The sequence below is a fragment of the Triticum aestivum genome, chromosome 5A (assembly GCF_018294505.1).
Source record: "Triticum aestivum cultivar Chinese Spring chromosome 5A, IWGSC CS RefSeq v2.1, whole genome shotgun sequence".
NCBI lineage: Eukaryota > Viridiplantae > Streptophyta > Magnoliopsida > Poales > Poaceae > Triticum > Triticum aestivum.
In genome coordinates, this window is record NC_057806.1 from 50,593,686 (window position 1) to 50,620,423 (window position 26,738).

At 44.6% G+C, this 26,738-nt stretch overlaps 1 pseudogene; it reads right to left on the reverse strand.

Annotated features, from left to right (window-relative positions):
* Positions 1-26,738, reverse strand: part of LOC123101211 (DNA topoisomerase 2-like) — a 64,713-nt pseudogene that overhangs the window by 3,614 nt on the left and 34,361 nt on the right.

Consider the following 26,738-nt stretch of genomic DNA (forward strand, 5'->3'; position numbering starts at 1 on the left):
ACGAAAATGTCATATAGGAAATAAAATTTAGAACTTGTGTCAAATAGGAAAGATTTTTTTTTCAATATCAAATAAGGAAGCAGATTTTAAGGTAATGTCAAATAAAGAATTTTCTCATTTCTAATCTTGCGAGCCCAAATAGTAAGGAACGTGTGAGTGTAAAACATGGTGCTACGATAAGCCTGAAGAACGATGCGGTTTACATTCAGTTAACGAAGGGCTGAGATCGCTCCAAGTCACCTCATCATAATCCATGGTCGTGATGCGCCATGACAAACCAGTTACTATTTACGGTTAAGTAGTTGTCTTAGACGTTTTACATCAGCCTTTTACTTGCCCAAATGATAAGTGCTACTCGTGTGGCATGAAACACTTAGGCCCTAATGTTTTTTTACAACTAAATTGCCATTAGAAAAGAAAAAACAAACCAAAAAAAGTTGAACTTGCCATCTGAAAAGAAAGTTTCCATGGTTGACAACTAAAGTTATCATTCTCACGTCACTAAACTTGCCATAAAAGACGATCGGAGTTGGCATGTGTTTGTGCCACACGTAAATCCAGGCATGGACAGCCCAACCCGAGCCTGGGCTGGGGCTTTGGTTTGCAGTCTGGAAGATAGTTCGGGTCGGGCTCAGGCTTCTATTTTCCTGTATTTTGGACCGGGCTTTCGGGCTTCGGTCCGGGCTTGCACGTGCGCATACTAAAGAACAACATTCGGGCCGGGCTCGGGCTTGAAAACAGGGAGTATCTCGGACTTTGGGCTGGGCTCAGGCTTAAGAAATGAAGGCCGGGCTTTTATAAATCCGGCCCGGCCCACCATTTTCTCGGGTTCACACGTGTGCTTATCAAGATCCCATACTTAAGCTTCTCTCTCTCAAGTTTGATTCTCAAAACTCAAAAGACAGATAAACCCTATGTGCTTGTTTCGTGGCCTGCGTCGTATTTTTGCCATCTGTGGCTCATCTTGGACACGCTGAGCAACTATAGACTGAAAACCATATTGTGCACATGGTTTGGTAGCATGCATTTCATGTCGGCTGTTTGGTAGCTTGCATTATGCTTCAGGGTGAGCAGATGCAAATCACATCTGTTTGGCCATGTAGATTGTGTTGTTCTGCTCACCCTTTTCAAATTTGATGAACTAATGCAACACACTTCACAACAACACCAGACATATCAAGTAGAAACACAATTAACAATACCCCTACACAAGTTGATCTTCGAGCTGGCTCTTGCCTATTGAAAGTATGGATTCTCATAAATGTACCACGCAATTACACACACTACCACACAATTAACATTACATTTGTTTTAAGACAACAGGGCATGGGGTGCCCCCGCACAACCCCAGGGTGCTGATCCTAGGCAAAATATACAGATCATAGCAAAAAAGATAGCAATCCAGACAGGAGCAAGTGTACGAGTCAGGTCACCTTGGTAGTAGTGCGATTGGTGCACCTGAGCCGACAAATGATGGAGGTGCCGATGGTGTAGATCTCCACATTGAAGCCGAGACCCGACATCTTGAGGATGAGTAGGTCGCCGGGGATGATCTTGTACTTGTTGCAGGAGTAGTTCCAGCCACTCGCCACCACCATCTCCCCCTGAAAGATCTGCACCTGAACCCATAACTCGCACCACTTGTTTGCACACAGTCTGATGACATGTGGAGGTTTCAGGATGAGCCAGTGCTTCATCACGGTTCAGAAGGCCTTGGGAATTACCAGCATGGCAATGTCCTCGGCGTCCTTGATTTGCATGTAGAACATGAGTGGATCCTTGCTCCCTCCTCATGGCTAAGCCTTGACATGCGGCCAATCCGCACAGGCTTGCTCATCTCAGCGATCTTGCCCGGCACAACCGCCCTCTTGACACAGCGGTTCGTTGAGATGATGTCCTCGGCATCCTTCGTGCCAACAACGACATGGACCCGTTGACCAACGGTGTTCCACTCCATCTTCACAGCCTTGTCAGTTTAGTGGACCACAATAAGTAATCAACGCAATGCCATGATGCAATGATCATAGCAATGGCCAACTACAACTTCATGATCAGTGCACCGTCGTGCATCATGGCAGTTGGAGTTGGGCACTGCTGTGATGCACCATTTAGCCTTGCTATTCAGGAAGCTATACCCATGTTACAATTGGAGTATTCACTAGAAGACCAATGGCTCCATGACACCAGTACAACGTGATGCTTTGTTATGGGTATTCACCGGAAGTAAGGATGGCAATTTTACCCGCGGGTACCGTACCCACATGGGCAGAGTATGGCTACACTTTTATATATACCCATGGGTAGTACCCATACCCTACCTGTTAAGTCATGAGTAGGGTACGAGTATAGCCTTGTACCCGTGGGTATACCCATACCCTACCCGTTTGTGAATTAATGTGAATTTATCGTTAATTAGTCATTAATTTGCCATATGACTCGTCTACTGCTATTGACTTCAGAGTATGTTGTGGTTTCTAAATTTTGATATTGATCATTTACTCATCTACTTGTTATTGACTCATCTACTTGGTCATTTACTCAATGAGCGTAAAATTGTGAACAACTTGTGGACTATTTGTTCTACCCTTGAGTACCCAATGGGTACGGGTACCCGCCGGGTATGGGTATGGGTAAAGTTTCATACTCATGGGTACGGGTATGGGTAGAATTTTGTAACCACTAACTAAACGGGTATGGGTATGGTATTGCTCTACCCTGCCCATACCCTACCCATTGCCATCCTTAACCGGAAGCTATAGCCAAACTGTTGGTGAGATAGAGAAGTTTGCTTCGACCTACCACACAAGGACGATCTTTGATGCAATGAGCGACTTGGTCTTCGGGACAATGTTGATGAGGCATGGGCAGCGCAATGCACATGGCACAATCAAGAATCTATGTACTTTACTTAAAGTAGATCATCAAGTATGCCTAGTTCTCGGAAAAGAAGAGTATGTCTATTTCTGTTATTTCTTTAAATATATCTAGCATCAGTGTGGTGCTTGGGACGTCGGTCGGATAATGATACTGAAGATTCTCTTTTTTCACTTAAAAACTAGTAGAACAAGAGCATTTAGATGAGAATTTAAATTATAACAATTTAGAGGTTGATGATGCGGATGGCTCGAGGGGGAAACATGATAGGGTTCAAACACTTGACATTTCCAATTGGTGTCCATGGGTCGGCTTCAGATCCAAGGGTTCTACAAAATGTACTTAACCATGGTTTTGAAGTACCTCCTGGTAAATTTTATCTTGTAGATGTTGGCTATATACAAGCATGCCACAATTTCTTGCTCCACATCGTAGTTACTAGATATCAGTTACAAGAACAAGGACTCGTCAGAAGCCCAAAGATGATCAGGAACTATTCAACCTTTGTAATTCACAACTTTGAAATTATAGTCAGAGGACTATTGGTATGCTGAAAAATATTCCTATACTAAAAGTTGTTTCATGTTGCATGTATGCAACATTTCACATTACTCGGTTCACAAAAAGATTGCATATCTGTTGCTGCTTGTGTTATTCATAATTTCACACGACTGCGTAATGGAGAGATGTCCTAGCCCAACAATGCTCCTTGGCCATTCATCTACAAAGGATTGTTGCTATAACAAACAGAGACCACAACTATCATGGAGATATTCATGCATTTAATTACTCCAGAGAAGTCAGAAATCAAAAGAAGATGCTATAGCAGATATGGGTTCTCAGAAAATGTAATATGAGATGCAAGTTCATTACCATTAGTTGAAACATTATTTGTTGATTTAAATTATTTTCTCACGCCTTGACATGATATATGAATCGTACATATGAAGCCACCACAATGAAAGTTCCGCCATCTAGGTACTACCAAAATAGATATTTGTCATCTGGGTCACTACGTCTGATTAAACAGACCAAAGGTATTGCTACCTACTGAATAAAAGCTTCACTAATGCGTGACCGCAATTGGCTGAGCACAATCTCCCTTTTAACCCAAGCCAACCGAAGAACATCTGTAGAGAAGGATAATAGAACTTCCCTATTCTTCTTACTTTTGAAGATATCTGCTGCCACTAAAATATCACCTACTTGCAGACCTTGTAACTTTTCGATTGTTGTGATACACTTGGTAATGCTGCATGGATCCTCCAGCTTCCTCTCCTCAATTGCAGCAAACCGATCAATTTCTTCCCGCTTCAGTTTTAGGTATCTCTCAAGGAACACATCGTCATGGTCACATTTCTTGGTTTCTCTATGATGTACTCCATGTATCTCTGAAAATATTTGGGTGGGTCTTGGTGGGGCTTGCATATGCTGCATAGGAGTAGATGAATGTGGGAGAGATCCAGATTGGCTTCCTTGCTTAGTTTGTACTCGGCCAAAGAAAGGAGTTTGCCGACAACACCAACGCTAGCGACTGCAATTGTAAGAAGTGAACATTATCATTAGTGGTGCAGCCTCAATAGACAAATCAAGGATGATACCAAAATTATCTAATCACATACCCCTCCTAAGGAAATATTCGCAGAGCTCACACTTGGACCCAAAGCTTCTCTGAGGAGTGATCAAGGTCTCTTTGGTTGGTGAATCAAAGGCAGGGTCTTCAATGAGAGCATTAACAAATACCCATAGGTAGCCCTTCGCAGTATCCAGTTTCATGTTAGCGTGCTTGTTTGTCCTGTTCACAATGCCCGTCAAATAGTTGGCGATTTGGTCTGCAAGGTAGTCCACATGAGTTCCACCTCTTATGGTCGCAATTCCATTTACAAAACTGATATGCAACCCAAACAAATGTCTGAGGTATACCCGAAACAACACACTACAACATAGTTGTGCAGGAAACTTGCCACTAACCTTCTGAAATTGGCCTTCACTTGGACTCACACACACCTCCCAGTGATCATTTACCTTCAGATAGATTCTAAAAGAAAAACAAATTTGGATGATCAGAAAAAGTACCTGCCATACACTAGCAGAAAACAGGGCTTTGGTTCGAGCCTGCCAAGCCCATTAGTCCCGATTCACTCAAGAACCGAGACCCATGGGGGGCATACGTCCCGGTTCGTGCGCCCAGGGGCCCGGCCGGGCCTCGGGAGGAATTTGTCCCGGTTTATGTGGACCCATTTATCCTGGTTCTAGGCACGAACCGGGACCAATGGGCCTCGATCCTGGCCCACAACCATTGGTCCCGGTTCGTGCCTAGAACTGGGATAGAAGGGGGGCCTTTAGTCCCGCTTCCAGCCACGAACTGGGACAAATGAGTTGCCTATATATACCCCCTCGCCGGCCAGCAGAGCAGTCCACACTGCTCTGTTGTTTTGGCCGGCGAGGGAAGGGCATTTGGGTGCTCTAGCTCACCTCCTATGCACATGAGGTGTTCGATGAAATGCCCGAGCCACGCTAGTTAAGTTTTCTCCTCTCAAAGCTCGACCTCCGAGCTTCATTTTTCCCGAGATTTGTCTAGGTTTAGCGGTCCGTCATGCCCCGTCCCTGTCTTCACCACCGTCGATCGCCCACGCCGATCTCGTCGCTGGCACCACCGTGGTGAGCATCTTGTTCTTATCTTCTTTTTGATTTTTTACTTTAGATAGGTATTTGTCTGATTTTCTTACTTTTGACACACATAATTATATATAATGCACGCAGATGAACCGACAATGGATGTATGGTAACAGACACACCTCCGAGTACATTAAGGGCGTGCATAATTTTCTCGAAGTGGCTGAGGCAAACAAGCAGAATGGTTTTATGTGTTGTCCATGCCCTATATGTGGGAATACGAAGTCTCACTCTAACCGGAAAATCCTTCACACCCACATGCTTTATAAGGGTTTCATACCACACTATAATGTTTGGACGAAGCACGGAGAAATAGGGGTTATGATGGAAGACAACGAAGAAGAAGAGGACAATGACAACTATGTGCCCCCTGAATACAGTGATGCTGCAACGGGGGGAGCTGCTGAAGATCAAGAGGAACCAGACGATGTGCCCGATGATGCTGCAATGGGGGAAGCTGCTGAAGATCAAGAGGAACCAGACGATGTGCCCGATGATGATGATCTTCGCCGGGTCATTGTCGATGCAAGGACGCAATGCGAAAGTCAAAAGGAGAAGCTGAAATTTGATCGCATGTTAGAGGATCACAAAAAAGGGTTGTACCCCAATTGCGAAGATGGCAACACAAAGCTCGGTACCGTATTGGAATTGCTGCAGTGGAAGGCAGAGAATGTTGTGCCCGACAAAGGATTTGAGAAGCTACTAAAAATATTGAAGAAGAAGCTTCCAAAGGATAACGAATTGCCCGATAGTACGTACGCAACAAAGAAGGTCGTATGCACTCTAGGATTGGAGGTGCAGAAGATACATGCATACCCTAATGAATGCATCCTCTACCGCGGTGCGTACGAGGATTTGAATGCATGCCCGGTATGCGGTGCATTGCAGTATAAGATCAGACGGGATGACCCTGGTGATGTTGTCAGCGAGCCTCGCAGGAAGAGGGTTCCTGCGAAGATGATGTGGTATGCTCCTATAATACCACGGTTGAAACGGCTGTTCAAAAACGAAGAGCATGCCAAGTTGATGCGATGACACAGTGAGGACCGTAAGAAAGACGGGAAGGTGAGAGCACCCGCTGACGGGTCGCGGTGGAGAAAAATTGAGAGAGAGTACTGGGCTGAGTTTGCACGTGACCCAAGGAACGTATGGTTTGGTTTAAGCACGGATGGCATTAATCCTTTCGGGGAGCAGAGCAGCAATCACAACACCTGGCCCGTGACTCTATGTATGTATAACCTTCTTCCTTGGATGTGCATGAAGCGGAAGTTCATTATGATGCCAGTTCTCATCCAAGGCCCTAAGCAACCCGGCAATGACATTGATGTGTACCTAAGGCCATTAGTTGAAGAACTTTTACAGCTGTGGAATGGAAATGGTGTACGTGCGTGGGATGAGCACAAACAAGAGGAATTTAACCTCCACGCGTTGCTATTTGTAACCATCAACGATTGGCCCGCTCTCAGTAACCTTTCAGGATAGACAAACAAGGGATACCACGCATGCACGCACTGTTTAGCTGACACCGAAAGTATATACCTGGAAAAATGCAGGAAGAATGTGTACCTGGGCCATCGTCGATTTCTTCTGACCAACCATCAATGTCGAAATAAAGGCAAGCATTTCAAAGGCGAGGCAGATCACCGAAAGAAGCCCGCCATGCGTACCGGTGATCACGTACTTGCTATGGTCAATGATTTACACGTAATCTTTGGAAAGGGTCCCGACGGACTAGCTGTTCCGAATGACGATGAGGGACGTGCACCCATGTGGAAGAAGAAATCTATATTTTGGGACCTACCCTACTGGAAAGACCTAGAGGTCCGCTCTTCAATCGACGTGATGCACGTGACGAAGAACCTTTGCATGAACCTACTAGGCTTCTTGGGCGTGTGTGGGAAGACAAAAGATATAGCTAAGGCACGAGAGGACCTGCAACGTTTGCACAAAAAAGAGGAGAAATAAATAAGAAGAAGGAAAAGGAGGAAAAGAAGAAAGGAATAGAGGAGAAGAATTTTCTTCTTTTTTTCCGATCTTCTCTATTAATCCTTTCTTCTTCTCCTCTTTTTTTCTTCTTCCGGACACCGCGGAGGTGGTTAATTAGTAGTTGAACTAGTTAAACTAGTTTATTTATAGTAAATGCTTAATTAGTAGTTGAACTAGTTGATTTAATAAAACTACTTTATTTATAGTAAGTGCTTAATTAGTAGTTGAACTAGTTGATTTAATAAAACTACTTTATTTTACTATATATAGAAGTAGTTTATTTTTAGTAAGTACTACTTTATTTTATTTATAGTAAGTGCTTAGTAGTTGAACTAGCTAGTTGATTTAATAAAACTACTTTATTTTACTATAGAAGTAGTTTATTTTTAGCAAGAAAAATAATAGAAATAGTTTATTTTTTTAGTTCAAGCAATTATTCCCGCATCGGCGTCGATAATGCCTATCCCGCATCCTCGTCGTCGACTCGGCGGAGGTGGACGGCTTGATCAGAGGGGCCATGTCCGGGACTAGGCTCTGCTGGGCTGGTATTGGGAGGTGCTACCTTCCGGGGGGCGTAGGTTGGTGAGGAGCCAGCCCGCCGTTGACCCGATCCTTGTTTGGTGGCGGTCGTGTGGGCCAACGACGGTGCCGAGGCTTCCGGACACCACGGAGGTGGTACGTCACCGTGTCAGCGAGGAGGACGGGCACGTCCGTCGCTACATGGTTGCGTTGGAGGGAAGGTTCGACAATACCTGGTAGGTTCTTCAGGGATCTCACTGGACCTATGATCATGTGATGGTTCCTTCTCTTTGGGTGTCCACCGCCCGCGCCGATACCCGTTGGGCGCTACGGTTCTAGCTGTATTAGCGATGCTATATGTATGATAGTATTCGAGGAGTATTAGTGATAATATTCGACGATGTACGGACGCAAGAGATGATGTAGTTTTGCTTATAATTGAATGCATGCTAATTTGAATACTACTTTATTTTACGATTTGGTTTTGCTTATTGAATGCTCAAATTGGAAAAGTACTCCTAATTTGAATGCTAAAATTGGAGAGCACTATGCAAGGCGTATGCATTTGATTACTTGATAGCTTATAGGGTTTTTGTTTTTATAGAAATCTAGGAGCCCCATCCATCATCCGCGCCGTTGTCCCCATCACCGACCCCCCTCCGACCTTTGTTGTGGAACGTAGTAATTTCAAAAAAATCCTACACACACGCAAGATCATGGTGATGCATAGCAACGAGAGGGGAGAGTGTGTCCACGTACCCTCGTAGACCGAAAGCGGAAGCGTTAGCACAACGCGGTTGATGTAGTCGTACGTCTTCACGATCCGACCGATTTAGTACCGAACGCACGGCATCTCCGAGTTCTGCACACGTTCAACTCGATGACGTCCCTCGAACTCCGATCCAGCCGAGCTTTGAGGAGGAGTTCCGTCAGCACGACGGCATGGTGACGATGTTGATGTTCTACCGTCGCAGGGCTTCGCCTAAGCACCGCTACGATATTATCGAGGTGGACTATGGTGGAGAGGGGCACCACACACGGCTAAGAGATCCAAGGGATCAATTGTTGTCTCTATGGGATGCCCCTGACCACGTATATAAAGGAGTGGAGGAGGGGGAGAGGGCCAGCCCCTATGGCGCGCCCTGGAGGAGTCCTACTCCCACCGGGAGTAGGATTCCTCCCCTTCCAAGTAGTAGGAGTAGGAGACAAGGAAGGAGGGGCGCCGCCCCTCCCCCTAGTCCAATTCAGACTAGTGATTGGGGGGGGGGCGCCTCTCTCTCTCTCCCCTAAAGCCCAATAAGGCCCATATACTTCTTCCCCCGTATTCCCGTAACTCCCCGGTACTCCGAAAAATACCCGAACCACTCGGAACCTTTCCGATGTCCGAATATAGTCGTCCAATATATCGATCTTTATGTCTCGACCATTTCGAGACTCCTTGTCATGTCCCCGATCTCATCCGGGACTCCGAACTACCTTCGGTACATCAAAACACACAAACTCATAATATAACCATCATCGAACTTTAAGCGTGCGGACCCTACGGGTTCGAGAACTATGTAGACATGACCGAGACACGTCTTCGTTCAATAAACAATAGCGGAACCTGGATGCTCATATTGGCTCCTACGTATTCTATGAAGATCTTTATCGGTCAAACCGCATAACAACATACGTTGTTCCCTTTGTCATCGGTATGTTACTTGCCCGAGATTCGACCGTCGGTATCTCAATACCTAGTTCAATCTCGTTACCGGCAAGTCTCTTTACTCATTCCGTAATACATCATCCCGTAACTAACTCATTAGTTGCAATGCTTGCAAGGCTTAAGTGATGTGTATTACCGAGTGGGCCCAGAGATACCTCTCCGACAATCGGAGTGACAAATCCTAATCTCGAAATACGCCAACCCAATAAGTACCTTCGGAGACACCTGTAGAGCACCTTTATAATCACCCAGTTACGTTGTGATGTTTGGTAGCACACAAAGTGTTCTTCCAGTAAACGGGAGTTTCATAATCTCATAGTCATAGGAACATGTATAAGTCATGAAGAAAGCAATAGCAACATACTAAACGATCAAGTGCTAAGCTAACGGAACGGGTCAAGTCAATCACATCATTCTCCTAATGATGTGATCCCGTTAATCAAATGAAAACTCATGTCTATGGTTAGGAAACTTAACCATCTTTGATTAACGAGCTAGTCAAGTAGAGGCATACTAGTGACACTATGTTTGTCTATGTATTCACACATGTATTATGTTTCCGGTTAATACAATTCTAGCATGAATAATAAACATTTATCATGAAATAAGGAAATAAATAATAACTTTATTATTGCCTCTAGGGCATATTTCCTTCAGTCTCCCACTTGCACTAGAGTGAATAATCTAGTTCACATCGCCATGTGATTTAACATCAATAGTTCACCTCACCATGTGATCAACACCCAAAGGGTTTACTAGAGTCAATAATCTAGTTCACATCGCTATGTGATTAACACCCAAAGAATACTAATGTGTGATATGTTTTGCTTGTGAGAGAAGTTTAGTCTACGGGTCTGCCACATTCAGATCCGCATGTATTTTGCAAATTTCTATGTCAACAATGCTCTGCACAGAGCTACTCTAGCTAATTGCTCCCACTTTCAAAATGTATCCAGATTGAGACTTAGAGTCATCTGGATCAGTGTCAAAATTTGCATCGACGTAACCCTTTACGACGATCCTTTAGTCACCTCCATAATCGAGAAACATATCCGTATTCCACTAAGGATATTTCTGACCGTTGTCCAGTGATCTACTCCTAGATCACTATTTGTACTCCCTTGCTAAACTCAGTGTAGGGTTTACAATAGTGTTGGGTAACGTAGTAATTTCAAAATTTTCCTATGCACACACAGGATCATGGTTGTGCATAGCAACAAGAGGGGAGAGTGTGTCCACGTACCCTTGTAGACCGAAAGTGGAAGCGTTAGCACAACGCGGTTGATGTAGTCGTACGTCTTCACGATCAGATGGATCCAAGTACCGAACATACGGCACCTCCGAGTTCAGCACACGTTCAGCTCGATGACGTCCCACGAACTCCGATCCAGCAGATCTTCGAGGGAGAGTTCCGTCAGCACGACGGCATGATGACGGTGATGATGATGCTACCGACGCAGGGCTTCGCCTAAGCACCGCTATGATATGATCGAGGTGGATTATGGTGGAGGGGGGCACCGCACACGGCAGGGAGAGATCAACATATCAACTTGTGTGTCTAGAGGTGCCCCTTGCCCTCGTATATAAAGGAGGGAGGGAGAGGCCGGCCCTAGAGGGGGCGCACCAAGTGTGGGGGGTCCTACTAGGACTCCCAAGTCCTAGTAGGATTCCCCTTTCCTTTCCGGAGTAGGAGAGAAGGAAAGAGGGGGAGAGGGAAAAGGAAAAGGGGGCTGCACCCCTTGTCCAATTCGGACCAGAGGGGGGGCTCCTTCCTTTTGGTCTCTCTCCTCTATTCCGTATGGCCCAATAAGGCCCAATACTTCTCCCGGTGAATTCCTGTAACTCCCCAGTACTCCAAAAATACTCGAATCACTCGGAACCTTTTCGATGTCCGAATATAGTCATCCAATATATCGATCTTTATGTCTCTACCATTTCGAGACTCCTCGTCATGTCCCTGATCTCATCTGGGACTCCGAACTACCTTCGGTACATCAAATCACATAAACTCATAATACAATCGTCATCAAAACTTTAAGCGTGCGGACCCTACGGGTTTGAGAACTATGTAGACATGACCGAGACACGTCTCCGGCCAATAACCAATAGCGGAACCTGGATGCTCATATTGGCTCCCACATATTCTATGAAGATCTTTATCGGTCAAACCGCATAACAACATACGTTGTTCCTTTTGTCATCGGTATGTTACTTGCCCGAGATTCGATCGTCGGTATCTCAATACCTAGTTCAATCTCGTTACCGGCAAGTCTCTGTACTCGTTCCGTAATACATCATCCCATAACTAACTCATTAGTTACAATGCTTGCAAGGCTTATAGTGATGTGTATTACCGAGTGGGCCTAGAGATACCTCTCTAACAATCGGAGTGACAAATCCTAATCTCGAAATACGCCAACCCAACAAGTACCTTTGGAGACACCTGTAGAGCACCTTTATAATCACCCAATTACGTTGTGACATTTGGTAGCACACAAAGTGTTCCTCCGGTAAACGGGAGTTGCATAATCTCATAGTCATAGGAACATGTATAAGTCATGAAGAAAGCAATAGCAACATACTAAATGATCAAGTGCTAAGGTAACGGAATGGGTCAAGTCAATCACATCATTCTCCTAATGATGTGATCCCATTAATCAAATGACAACTCATGTCCATGGCTAGGAAACTCAACCATCTTTGATTAACGAGCTAGTCAAGTAGAGGCATATTAGTGACACTCTCTTTGTCTATGTATTCACACATGTATTATATTTCTGGTTAATACAATTCTAGCATGAATAATAAACATTTATCATGAAATAAGGAAATAAATAATAACTTTGTTATTGCCTCTAGGGCATATTTCCTTCAGTCTCCCACTTGCACTAGAGTCAATAATCTAGTTCACATCGCCATGTGATTTAACACCAATAGTTCACATCACCATGTGATTAACACCCATAGTTCACATCGCCATGTGATTAACACCCATAGTTCACATCGTCATGTGACCAACACCCAAAGGGTTTACTAGAGTCAATAATCTAGTTCACATCGCTATGTGATTAACACCCAAAGAGTACTAAAGTGTGATCATGTTTTGCTTGTGAGAGAAGTTTTGTCTACGGGTCTGCCACATTCAGATCCGTATGTATTTTGGAAATTTCTATGTCAACAATGCTCTGCATGGAGCTACTCTAGATAATTGCTCCCACTTTCAATATGTATCTAGATCGAGATTTAGAGTCATCCAGATCGGTGTCAAAGCTTGAATCGACGTAACTCTTTACGATGGACCTTTTGTCACCTCCATAATCGAGAAACATATCCTTATTCCACTAAGGATAATTTTGATCGCTGTCCAGTGATCTACTCCTAGATCACTATTGTACTCCCTTGCCAAAAACAGTGTAGGGTATACAATAGATCTGATACACAGCATGGCATACTTTATAGAACCTATGGCTGAGGCATAAGGAATGACTTTCATTCTCTTTCTATCTTCTGGCGTGGTCGGGCTTTGAGTCTTACTCAACTTCACACCTTGCAACACAGGCAAGAACCCTTTCTTTGTTTGATCCATTTTGAACTTCTTTAAAACTTTGTCAAGGTATGTGCTTTGTAAAAGTCCAATTAAGCGTCTCGATCTATCTCTATAGATCTTGATGCCCAATATATAAGCAGCTTCGCCGAGGTATTTCATTGAAAAACTCTTATTCAAATATCCTTTTATGCTATCCAGAAATTCTATATCATTTCCAATCAACAATATGTCATCCACATATAATATCAGAAATGCTACAGAGCTCCCACTCACTTTCTTGTAAATACAGGCTTCTCCAAAAGTATGTATAAAACCATATGCTTTGATCAGACTATCAAAATGTTTATTCCAACTCCGAGAGGCTTGCACTAGTCCATAAATGGATCGCTGGAGCTTGCACACTTTGTTAGCTCCCTTTGGATCGACAAAACCTTCCGGTTGCATCGTATACAACTCTTCTTCCAGAAATCCATTCATGAATGCAGTTTTGACATCCATTTGCCAAATTTCATAATCATAAAATGCAGCAATTGCTAACATGATTCGGACAGACTTAAGCATCGCTACGAGTGAGAAAATCTCATCATAGTCAACACCTTGAACTTTGTCAAAAACCTTTTTCGACAAGTCTAGCTTTGTAGATAGTAACACTACTATCAACGTCTGTCTTCTTCTTGAAGATCCATTTATTTTCTATGGCTTGCAGATCATCGGGCAAGTCAACCAAAGTCCATACTTTGTTCTCATACATGGATCCCATCTCAGATTTCATGGCCTCAAGCCATTTCGCGGAATCTGGGCTCATCATCGCTTCCTCATAGTTCGTAGGTTTGTCATGGTCAAGTAACATGAACTCCAGAATAGGATTACCCTACCACTCTGGTGCGGAACATACTCTGGTTGACCTACGAGGTTCGGTAGTAACTTGATCCGAAGCTTTCATGATCATCATCATTAACTTCCTCACTAATTGGTGTAAGCATCACTAGAATTGATTTTAGTGATGAACTACTTTCCAATTCGGGAAAAGGTACAATTACCTTATCAAGTTCTACTTTCCTCCCACTCACTTCTTTCGAGAGAAACTCCTTCTCTAGAAAGGATCCATTCTTAGCAACGAATGTCTTGCCTTCGGATCTGTGATAGAAGGTGTACCCAACTTTCTCCTTTGGGTATTCTATGAAGACACATTTCTCCGATTTGGGTTTGAGCTTATCAGGATGAAAAAAAAATTCACATAAGCATCGCAACCCCAAACTTTAAGAAACGACATTTTTGGTTTCTTGCCAAACCACAGTTTATATGGTGTCGTCTCAACGGATTTAGATGGTGCCCTATTTAATGTGAATGCAGCTGTCTCTAATACATAACCCCAAAATGATAGTGGTAAATTGGAAAGAGACATCACAGATTGCACCATATCTAACAGTTACGATGTTCGGACACAACATTATGATGTGGTGTTCCGGGTGGCGTGAGTTGCGAAACTATTCCGCATTGTTTCAAATGAAGACTAAACTCGCAACTCAAATATTCTCCTCCATGATCAGTGTTGGGTTTTGTAGTAATTTCAAAAAAAAATCCTACGCACACGCAAGATCATGTGATGCATAGCAACAAGATGGGAGAGTGTTGTCTACGTACCCACGCAGACCGACTGCGGAAGCGTTGACGCAACATAGAGGAAGTAGTCGTACGTCTTCACGATCCAACCGATCAAGCACCGAAACTACGTCACCTCCGAGTTCGAGCACACGTTCAACTCGATGACGATCCCCGGACTCCGATCCAGCAAAGTGTCGGGGAAGAGTTCCGTCAGCACGACGGCATGGTGACGATCTTGATGTACTACAGCAGCAGGGCTTCGCCTAAACTCCGCTACAGTATTATCGAGGACTATGGTGGCTGGGGGCACCGCACACGGCTAAGGAATAGATCACGTGGATCAACTTGTGTGTTCTAGGGTGCCTCTGCCTCAGTATATAAAGGACTAGAGGGGGGAGGCTGGCCGGCCAAGGTGTGGCGCGCCAGGAGAGTCCTACTCCCTCTCGGAGTAGGATTCCCCCCCCCCCCAATCCTAGTTGGAATAGGATTCGCGGAGGGGGAAAAGAGAGAGAGAGGGGGCCGGCCACCTCTCCTAGTCCTAATAGGACTAGGGGAAGGGGGAGGCGCGCAGACCATGTAGGGCTGCCTCTTCTCTTTTCCACTAAAGCCCATCATGGCCCATTTAGCTCCCGGGGGGTTCCGGTAACCTTCCCGGTAATCCGGTAAAATCCCGATTTTACCCGGAACACTTTCGATATCCAAACATAGGCTTCCAATATATCAATCTTTACGTCTCGACCATTTCGAGACTCCTCGTCATGTCCGTGATCACATCTGGGACTCCGAACAACCTTCGGTACATAAAAATGCATAAACTCGTCATCGTAACCTTAAGCATGCGGACCCTCGGGTTCGAGAACAATGTAGACATGACCGAGACATGTCTCCGGTCAATAACCAATAGCGGGACCTGGATGCCCATATTGGCTCCTACATATTCTACGAAGATCTTTATCGGTCAGACCGCATAACAACATACGTTGTTCCCTTTGTCATCGGTATGTTACTTGCCCGAGATTCGATCGTCGGTATTCCAATACCTAGTTCAATCTCGTTACCGGCAAGTCTCTTTACTCGTTCTGTAATACATCATCCCGCAACTAACTCATTAGTTGCAATGCTTGCAAGGCTTATGTGATGTGCATTACCGAGAGGGCCCAGAGATACCTCTCCGACAACCGGAGTGACAAAACCTAATCTCGAAATACGCCAACCCAACATCTACCTTTGGAGACACCTGTAATGCTCCTTTATAATCACCCAGTTATGTTGTGACGTTTGGTAGCACCCAAAGTGTTCCTCCGGCAAACGGGAGTTGCATAATCTCATAGTTATAGGAACATGTATAAGTTATGAAGAAAGCAATAGCAACATACTAAACGATCGGGTGCTAAGCTAATGGAATGGGTCATGTCAATCAGATCATTCAACTAATGATGTGACCTCGTTAATCAAATAACAACTCTTTGTCTATGGTTAGGAAACATAACCATCTTTGATTAACGAGCTAGTCAAGTAGAGGCATACTAGCGACACTCTGTTTGTTTATGTATTCACACATGTATTATGTTTCCGGTTAATACAATTCTAGCATGAATAATAAACATTTATCATGAAATAAGGAAATAAATACTAACTTTATTATTGCCTCTAGGGCATATTTCCTTCAGTCTCCCACTTGCACTAGAGTCAATAATCTAGTTCACATCGCTATGTAATTAACACCAATAGTTCACATCTTTATGTGATTGGTTCACATCTTCATGTGACTAACACCCAAAGGGTTTACTAGATTCAATAATCTAGTTCACATCGCTATGTGATTAACATCCAAAGAGTGATCATGTTTTGCTTGTGAGAGAAATTTAGTCAACGGGCCTGCCAAATTCAGATCCGTATGTATTTTGCAAAATTCTATGTCTACAATGCTCTGCGTGGAGCTACTCTAGCTAATTGCTCCCACTTTCAATATGTATCTAGATCGAGACTTAGAGTCATCCAGATCTGTGTCAGAACTTGCATCGACGTAACTTTTTACGACGAACCTTTTTGTCACCTCCATAATTGAGAAATATTTCCTTATTCCACTAAGGATAATTTTGACCGCTGTCCGGTGATCTACTCTTAGATCACTATTGTACTCCCTTGCTTAACACAGTGTAGGGTATACAATAGATCTGGTACACAGCATGGCATACTTTATAGAATCTATGGCTGAGGCATAGGGAATGACTTTCATTCTATTTCTATCTTCTGCCGTGGTCGGGATTCGAGTCTTACTCAATTTCACACCTTGTAACACAGGCAAGAAACTTTTTCTTTGACTGTTCCATTTTGAACTACTTCAAAATCTTGTCAAGGTATGTACTCATTGAAAAACTTATCAAGCGTCTTGATCTATCTCTATAGATCCTTATACTCAATATGTAAGTAGCTTTACCGAGGTCTTTCTTTGAAAAATACCTTTCAAGCACTCCTTTATGCTTTGCAGAATAATTCTACATTATTTCTGATCAACAATATGTCATTCACATATACTTATCAGAAATGTTGTAGTGCTCCCACTCACTTTCTTGTAAATACAGGCTTCATCGCAAGTCTGTATAAAACTATATGCTTTGATCAACTTATCAAAGCGTATATTCCAACTCTGAGATGCTTGCACCAGTCCATAGATGGATCGCTGGAGCTTGCATATTTTGTTAGCACCTTTAGGATTGACAAAACCTTCTGGTTGTATCATATACAACTCTTCTTTAATAAATCTATTAAGGAATGCAGTTTTGTTTATCAATTTGCCAGATTTCATAAAACGCGGCAATTGCTAACATGATTCGGACAAACTTAAGCATAGATACGAGTGAGAAACTCTCATCGTAGTCAACACCTTGAACTTGTTGAAAACCTTTTGCGACAATTCTAGCTTTGTAGATAGTAACACTACTATCAGCGTCCGTCTTCCTCTTGAAGATCCATTTATTTTCTATGGCTTGCCGATCATCGGGCAAATCCATCAAAGTCCATACTTTGTTCTCATACATGGATCATATCTCAGATTTCATGGCCTCAAACCATTTCGCGGAATCTGGGCTCATCATCGCTTCCTCATAGTTCGCAAGTTTGTCATGGTCTAGTAACATGACTTCCAGAACAGGATTACCGTACCACTCTGGTGCGGATCTCACTCTGGTTTACCTACAAGATTTGGTAGTAACTTGATCTGAAGTTACATGATCATCATCATTAGCTTCCTCACTAATTGGTGTAGTAGCCACAGGAACAGATTTATGTGATGAAATACTTTCCAATAAGGGAGAAGGTACAATTACCTTATCAAGTTCTACTTTCCTCCCACTCACTTCTTTCGAGAGAAACTCCTTCTCTAGAAAAACTCCGAATTTAGCAACAAAAGTCTTGCCTTTGTGATAGAAGGTGTACCCAACAGTCTCCTTTGGGTATCCTATGAAGACATATTTCTTCGATTTGGGTTCGAGCTTATCATGTTGAAACTTTTTCACATAAGCATCGCAGTCCCAAACTTTAAGAAACGACAGCTTAGGTTTCTTGCCAAACCATAGTTCATATGGTGTCGTCTCAACGGATTTAGATGGTGCCCTATTTAACGTGAATGCAGCTGTCTCTAATGCATAACTCCAAAACGATAGTGGTAGATCGGTAAGAGACATCATAGATCGCACTATATCCAATAAAGTACAGTTATGACATTCGGACACACCATTATGCTGTGGTGTTCCATGTGGCATGAGTTTGTGAAACTATTCCACATTGTTTTAATTGAATACCAAACTCGTAACTCAAATATTTTACCTCTGCGATCATATCATAGAAACTTTTATTTTCTTGTCAAGATGATTTTCCACTTCACTCTGAAATTCTTTGAACTGTTCAAATGTTTCAGACTTATGTTTCATCAAGTAGATATCCCCATATCTGCTCAAATCATCTGTGAAGGTCAGAAAATAATGATACCTGCTGCAAGCCTTAATATTCATCGGACCACATACATCAGTATGTATGATCTCCAACAAATCTGTTGCTTGCTTCATTGTTCCAGAGAACGGCGTTTTAGTCATCTTGCCCAAAAGGCATGGTTCGCAAGCATCAAGTGATTCATAATCAAGTGATTCCAAAATCCCATCAGTATGGAGTTTCTTCATGCGCTTTACACCAATATGACCTAAACGGCAGTGCTACAAATAAGTTGCACTATCATTATTAACTTTGCATCTTTTGGTTTCAATATTATGATTATGTGTATCACTACGATCGAGATCCAACGAACTATTTTCATTGGGTGTGTAACCATATAAGGTTTTATTCATATAAACAGAACAACAATTTATTCTCTTTAAATGAATAACCGTATAACAATAAACATGATCAAATCATATTCATGCTCAACGCAAACACCAAATAACACTTATTTAGGTTCAACACTAATCTCGAAATTATAGGGAGTGTGCGATGATGATCATATCAATCTTGGAACCACTTCCAACACACATCGTCACTTCACCCTTAACTAGTCTCTGTTTATTCTGCAACTCCCGTTTCGAGTTACTAATCTTAGCAACTAAACTAGTATCAAATACTGAGGGTTTGCTATAAACACTAGTAAAGTACACATCAATAACATGTATATCAAATATACTTATGTTCACTTTGCCATCCTTCTTATCCGCCAATCACTTGGGGTAGTTCCGCTTCCAGTGACCAGTCCCTTTGCAGTAGAAGCACTTAGTCTCAGGCTTAGGACCAGACTTGGGCTTCTTCACTTGAGCAGCAACTTGCTTGCCGTTCTTCTTGAAGTTCCCCTTCTTCCCTATGCCCTTTTCTTGAAACTAGTGATCTTGTTAACCATCAACACTTGATGTTTTCTTGATTTCTACCTTCGTTGATTTCAGCATCACGAAGAGCTTGGGAGTTGTTTCCGTTATCCCTTGCATATTATAGTTCATCACGAAGTTCTACTAACTTGGTGATGGTGACTAGAGAATTCTGTCAATCACTATCTTATCTGGAAGATTAACTCCCACTTGATTCAAGCGATTGTAGTACCCAGACAATCTGGGCACATGCTCACTAGTTGAGCGATTCTCCTCCATCTTTTAGCTATAGAACTTGTTAGAGACTTCATATCTCTCAACTCGGGTATTTGCTTGAAATATTAACTTCAACTCCTGGAACATCTCATATGCTCCATGACGTTCAAAACGTCTTTGAAGTCCCGATTCTAAGCCATTAAGCATGGTGCACTAAACTATCAAGTAGTCATCATATTGAGCTAGCCAAACGTTCATAACGTCTGCATCTGCTCCTGCAATAGGTCCATCACCTAGCGGTGCATCAAGGACATAATTCTTCTATGCAACAATGAGGATAAACCTCAGATCACGGATCCAATCCGCATCATTGCTACTAACATCTTTCAACACAATTTTCTCTAGGAACATATCAAAATAAACATATGAAAGCAACAACGTGAGTTGATCTACAACATAGATATGCTAATACTACCAGGACTAAGTTCATGATAAATTTAAGTTCAATTAATCACATTACTTAAGAACTCCCACTTAGATAGACATCCCTCTAATCTTCTAAGTGATTACGTGATCCAAATCAACTAAACCATAACCGATCATCACGTGAGATGGAGTAGTTTTCAATGGTGAACATCGTTATGTTGATCATATCTACTATATGATTCACGCTCGACCTTTCGGTCTCCGTGTTCCGAGGCCATATCTGTATATGCTTGGCTCGTCAAGTATAACCTGAGTATTCCGCGTGTGCAACTGTTTTGCACCCGTTGTATTTGAACGTAGAACCTATCACACCCGATCATCACGTGGTGTCTCAGCACGAAGAACTTTCACAACGGTGCATACTCAGGGAGAACACTTCTTGATAATTTAGTGAGAGATCATCTTATAATGCTACCGTCAATCAAAGCAAGATAAGATGCATAAAAGGATAAACATCACATGCAATCAATATAAGTGATATGATATGGCCATCGTCATCTTGTGCTTGTGATCTCCATCTCCGAAGCACCGTCGTGATCACCATCGTCACTGGCGTGACACCTTGATCTCCATCGTAGCATCGTTGTCGTCTCGCCAAGCTTATGCTTTCTACGACTATCACTACCACTTAGTAATAAAGTAAAGCATTACATCGCGATTGCATTGCATACAATAAAGCGACAACCATATGGCTCCTGCCAGTTGCTGATAACTCGGTTACAAAACATGATCATCTCATACAATAAAATTCAGCATCATGTCTTGACCATATCACATCACAACATGCCCTGCAAAAACAAGTTAGACGTCCTCTACTTTGTTGTTGCAAGTTTTACGTGGCTGCTACGGGCTTAAGCAAGAACCAATCTCACCTACGCATCAAAACCACAACGATAGTTTGTCAAATAGACTCTGTTTTAACCTTTGCAAGGACCGGGCGTAGCCACACTTGGTTCAACTAAAGTTGGGGAGACAGTCGCCCGCAAGCCACCTATGTGCAAAGCACGTCGGGGGAACCGGTCTCGCGTAAGCGTACACGTAATGTTGGTCCGGGTCGTCTCGTCCAACAATGCCGCCGAACCAAAGTATGACATGCTGGTAGGCAGTATGACTTATATCGCCCACAACTCACTTGTGTTCTACTCGTGCATATAACATCAACATAAAAAACCTAGGCTCGGAAGCCGCTGTTGGGTTTCATAGTAATTTCAAAAAAAATTCCTACGCACACGCAAGATCATGTGATGCATAGTAACGAGATGGGAGAGTGTTGTCTACGTACCCACGCAGACCGACTGTGGAAGCGTTGACGCAACGTAGAGGAAGTAGTCGTACGTCTTCACGATCCAACCGATCAAGCACCGAAACTACGGCACCTCCGAGTTCGAGCACACGTTCAACTTGATGACGATCCCCGGACTCCGATCCAGCAAAGTGTCGGGGAAGAGTTCCGTCAGCACGACGGCGTGGTAACGATCTTGATGTACTACAGCAGCAGGGCTTCGCCTAAACTCCGCTACAGTATTATCGAGGACTATGGTGGCTGGGGGCACCGCACACGGCTAAGGAATAGATCACGTGGATCAACTTGTGTGTTCTAGGGTGCCTCTGCCTCAGTATATAAAGGACTAGAGGGGGGAGGCTGGCCGGCCAAGGTGTGGTGCGCCAGGAGAGTCCTACTCCCTCTGGGAGTAGAATTCCCCCCCCCCCCAATCCTAGTTGGAATAGGATTCGCGGAGGGGGAAAAGAGAGAGAGGGGGCCGGCCACCTCTCCTAGTCCTAATAGGACTAGGGGAAGGGGGAGGCGCGCAGCCCATGTAGGGCTGCCTCTTCTCTTTTCCACTAAAGCCCATCATGGCCCATTTAGCTCCCGGGGGGTTCCGGTAACCTTCCCGGTAATCCGGTAAAATCCCGATTTTACCCGGAACACTTCCGATATCCAAACATAGGCTTCCAATATATCAATCTTTACGTCTCGACCATTTCGAGACTCCTCATCATGTCCGTGATCACATCTGGGACTCCGAACAACCTTCGGTACATCAAAATGCATAAACTCATAACATAACTGTCATCGTAACCTTAAGCGTGCGGACCCTACGGGTTCGAGAACAATGTAGACATGACCGAGACATGTCTCCGGTCAATAACCAATAGCGGGACCTGGATGCCCATATTGGCTCCTACATATTCTACGAAGATCTTTATCGGTCAGACCGCATAACAACATACGTTGTTCCCTTTGTCATCGGTATGTTACTTGCCCGAGATTCGATCGTTGGTATTCCAATACCTAGTTCAATCTCGTTACCGGCAAGTCTCTTTACTCGTTCTGTAATACATCATCCCGCAACTAACTCATTAGTTGCAATGCTTGCAAGGCTTATGTGATGTGCATTACCGAGAGGACCCAGAGACACCTCTCCCACAATCGGAGTGACAAAACCTAATCTCGAAATACGCCAACCCAACATCTACCTTTGGAGACACCTGTAATGCTCCTTTATAATCACCCAGTTACGTTGTGACGTTTGGTAGCACCCAAAGTGTTCCTTGGGCAAACGGGAGTTGCATAATCTCATAGTTATAGGAACATGTATAAGTTATGAAGAAAGCAATAACAACATACTAAACGATCGGGTGCTAAGCTAATGGAATGGGTCATGTCAATCATATCATTCAACTAATGATGTGACCTCATTAATCAAATAACAACTATTTGTCTATGGTTAGGAAACATAACCATCTTTGATTAACGAGCTAGTCAAGTAGAGGCATACTAGCGACACTCTGTTTGTTTATGTATTCACACATGTATTATGTTTCCGGTTAATACAATTCTAGCATGAATAATAAACATTTATCATGAAATGAGGAAATAAATAATAACTTTATTATTGCCTCTAGGGCATATTTCCTTCAATCAGATCGTAGAAACTTTATTTTCTTGTTACGATGATTTTCCACTTCACTCTGAAATTCTTTGAACTTTTCAAATGTTTCAGACTTATGTTTCTTCAAGTAGATATACCCATATCTGCTCAAATTATCTGTGAAGGTCAGAAAATAACGATACCCGCTGAGGGAGTCCTGGATTAGGGGGTGTTCGGATAGCCGGACTATACCTTCAGTCGGACTCCTGGACTATGAAGATACAAGATTGAAGACTCCGTCCCGTGTCCGGAAGGGACTTTCCTTGGCATGGAAGGCAAGCTTGGCGATACGGATGTTCAGATCTCCTACCATTGTAACCGACTCTATGTAACCCTAACCCTCTCCGGTGTCTATATAAACCGGAGGGTTCTAGTCCGTAGGACAACATACACATCAACAATCATACCATAGGCTAGCTTCTAGGGTTTAGCCTCTCTGATCTCGTGGTAGATCAACTCTTCTAATACCCATATCATCAATATTAATCAAGCAGGACGTAGGGTTTTACCTCCATCGAGAGGGCCCGAACCTGGATAAAACTCCGTGTCCCCTGCCTCCTGTTACCATCCGGCCTAGACGCACAGTTCGGGACCCCCTACCCGAGATCCGCCGGTTTTGACACCGACATTGGTTCTTTCATTGAGAGTTCCTCTGTGCCGTCGCCGTCAGGCCCGATGGCTCCTATGATCATCAATGGCGATGCATCCAGGGTGAGACCTTCCTCCCCGGACAGATCTTCGTCTTTGGCGGCTTCGCGCTGCGGGCCGATACACTTGGCCATCTAGAGCAGATCGAAAGCTACGCCCCTGGCCGTCAGGTCAGATTCGGAAGTTTAAACTACACGGCAGACATCCGCGGGGACTTGATCTTCAACGGATTTGAACCACTGCCGAGCGCGCCGCACTTTCACGACGAGCATGATCTAGCTCTGTCCCCGAACAGTGCCCTGGAGGCCGCACCTGCATCGGATCCGACCCTTAGTTCGGAGCCGACCGCGCCGATCGAGGATGGGCGGTTGGACGCCACCTCGGGGACTGCGATCCCAACGGCAGTTGAGCCGAACACCAGCCCTGTACTCTGCAAGACTCGTGACTCCATGGAGCCGGATTCTTGTCTGGACTCCGAACTCTCCGTGCCCCTGCCGAGCGAATCCGATTGGGCGCCGATCATGGAGTTCACGGCCGCGGACGTCTTTCAGCACTCGCCTTTCGGTGATATCCTGAAGTCACTGAAGTCTCTCTCTTTATCAGGAGAGCCCTAGCCGGACTACGGTTAGCAAGGTTGGGATTCGGACGATGAAGAAATTCAAAGCCCACCCACCACCCACTTGGTAGCCACTGTCGACGATTTAACCGACATGCTCGACTTCAACTCCGACGACATTGACGGTATGGACGCCGATGAAGGAGACGATGAACAATCAGCGCCTATCGAGCCCTGGAACGCCACCTCGTCATATGACGTATACATGGTGGACGCACCCAAAGATGACGATGAGGAGCGGAAGGACGCACCGAAGGGTTGTTCCCTCGAAAAGCAGTCAAAGCGGCGACGCAAGCGCCGCCCCAAATCCCGCCTCGACAGAAATAGCGATCACACTGATCCAGCGCTGGAGCAGGGAGAACCGCTGCCAGACAACGGCAATCCGGATAATCAAACCGAACAAACAAATCCTATCAATGATAATGGTCCGAATGACATAACGCCGGACAGGCACTCGGAGCAGCAGAATGCCCGTAAAAGGCTCGTTGCCACCGCAAGGAGCCTCAAAAAGCAGAAGCGGAAGCTCAATGCCGCGCAAAACACGCTCCAATTCAAATGGAGCAAAATACTCAACACTGTAGCAAGGTACGACGACAATCGCCCCTCCAAGAGCTACCCAAAGCGGAAGCTGCTACCCGAATTTGATGAGGAGGCCTCAGACCCCCACAACCAAATATCAAAGCAGCCACCTGGTCGCATAGACGACCCCTCTACCACCACAGAACGGCATTCAACGCCGCTCACAATGCAACACGCGACCCATGCGAGGGCTCGCACCCAAAGGACGGTGCAACAAGATCCATCTATGGACCACGCAAGCACGCCCCAACATACAATGCAACACAACAAACATCCGAACAACGCGGCACACCCAGCTACAGGGGTGCCGCACACCCCTATGTTTCACCGATGAGGTGCTGGACCATGAATTTCCAGAGGGATTCAAGCCGTAAACATAGAGGCATACGACGGAACAACAGACCCTGGGGTCTGGATTGAGGACTATATCCTTCATATACATATGGCTCGAGGGGATGATCTCCATGCCATCAAGTACTTACCTCTCAAACTCAAAGGGCCAGCTCGTCACTGGCTCAAAGGCCTCCCCGAAAGCTCCATTGGAAGTTGGGAAGAGCTCGAAGACGCCTTTCGGGCAAACTTTCAAGGGACTTATGTCCGACCTCCGGATGCGGACGACCTGAGTCACATAACTCAACAGCCCGGAGAGTCAGCCCGAAAGCTTTGGAATAGGTTTCTTACTAAAAAGAACCAGATTGTCGACTGTCCGGACGCCGAAGCCTTAGCGGCTTTCAAGCACAGCGTCCGCGACGAATGGCTCGCCAGACACCTCGGCCAAAACAAGCCGAGAACGATGGCCGCATTAACAAACCTCATGACCCGCTTTTGCGCGGGTGAGGACAGCTGGCTAGCCAGATGCAGCACCAGCGACCCCAGTACATCTGAAGTTAGAGATGGAAACGGGAAATCACGGCGCAACAGCAATAACAAACGCCGGAATAAAGAAGACAACACGAAGGGCACGGCAGTAAATGCCGGATTCAAAGTCCCTCGGCCAAACCAAAAGCCGCCCTCCAAAGGCACCAGGGATGAACTGTCCAGCCTCAACAAAATTCTGGACCAAGTATGTCAGATCCATAGTACCCCTAGCAAACCTGCTAATCATACCCACAGAGAATGTTGGGTCTTCAAGCAGTCCGGCAAGCTTAACGCCGTACACAAGGGGGAGGATACACCAAGTGAAGACGAGGACGAACCTCCCAAGCAAGACAAGGGGGAACAAAAGAAATTTCCACCCGAAGTCAAAACAGTAAACGTGTTACACGTGATCAAGAGAAAAAACAATGCGGCACTCCCAGAAAAATATACCCAAGTGCCTGTCACCGCGAAGTCCCGCCACTGGTTGTCTCAACCGATCACCTTCGACCATCGTGATTACGCATCAAGTATCCGGCACGCAGGATGGGCTGCACTGGTATTAGACCCAGTAATTGGCGGATACCACTTCACACGAGTCTTGATGGATGGCGGCAGTAGCCTAAACCTAATATATCAGGAT